At 46.3% G+C, this 724-nt stretch overlaps 1 non-coding gene across 1 annotated transcript; it reads right to left on the bottom strand.

Annotated features, from left to right (window-relative positions):
- Positions 1–416: 416 nt before the first annotated feature.
- Positions 417–489, bottom strand: TRNAC-GCA. Its single transcript has one exon. It is a non-coding gene; the product is annotated as a tRNA-Cys (tRNA).
- Between the last annotated feature and the right edge of the window lie 235 nt (positions 490–724).

Genomic DNA, 724 nt, shown 5'->3' with positions numbered 1-724 from the left:
GGGTATCCCTGGTGGCTCAGAGGGTAAAGCGTCTGCCCGCAATGCGGGAGATGGGTTCAGTCCCTGGGTTGGGAAGATCCCCTGGAGAAGGAAATGGCAACCCACTCCAGTATTCTTGCCTGGAGAATCCCATGGACAGAGGACCCTGATAGGCTACAGTCCATGGGGTAGCAAAGAGTCGGATACAACTGATCGACTTCACTTCACTATAGGGTATCAGAATAGGTTCTCACAAGCCCTTATCAAAAATAAATGACCTCCTTTGTCTTTTTTCCCACACACACACAAAACTTAAGTCACTTAGTCATGTCTGACTCTTTGCAAATCCATGGACTGTAACCTATTAGGCTTCTCTGTCCATGGGATTTTCCAGGCAAGAATACTGGAGTGGGTTGCCATTTCCTTCTCCATGGGATCTTCCTGACCCAGGGCTTGAACCTGGGTCTCCTGCTTTGCAGGCAGACACTTTACCATCTAAGCCACCAGGGAAATAGTCTTTTTTTCTCCCATAACACACATATTATCTATGAGAGGCATTATGGCTTATGGTTAAAAACACAGACTCTACAGTGCAGACTGCCTCAGTCTCAATCCCAGCATCACATTTACCAGCTGTTGATGTTGGGCAAGTGACTTGCTGTGGTCATTTTCTCTGATTGCTGAACCAATATAGAATACCTGCTTGATAATTCCCTACTGAGAGTAGGCTGATCTTGGAGTAAAA

The sequence above is a fragment of the Cervus canadensis genome, chromosome 16 (genome assembly GCF_019320065.1).
Source record: "Cervus canadensis isolate Bull #8, Minnesota chromosome 16, ASM1932006v1, whole genome shotgun sequence".
NCBI lineage: Eukaryota > Metazoa > Chordata > Mammalia > Artiodactyla > Cervidae > Cervus > Cervus canadensis.
The sequence above is the reverse complement of the archived record's forward strand: the minus strand, read 5'-3'. Positions and strand labels throughout refer to the sequence as shown.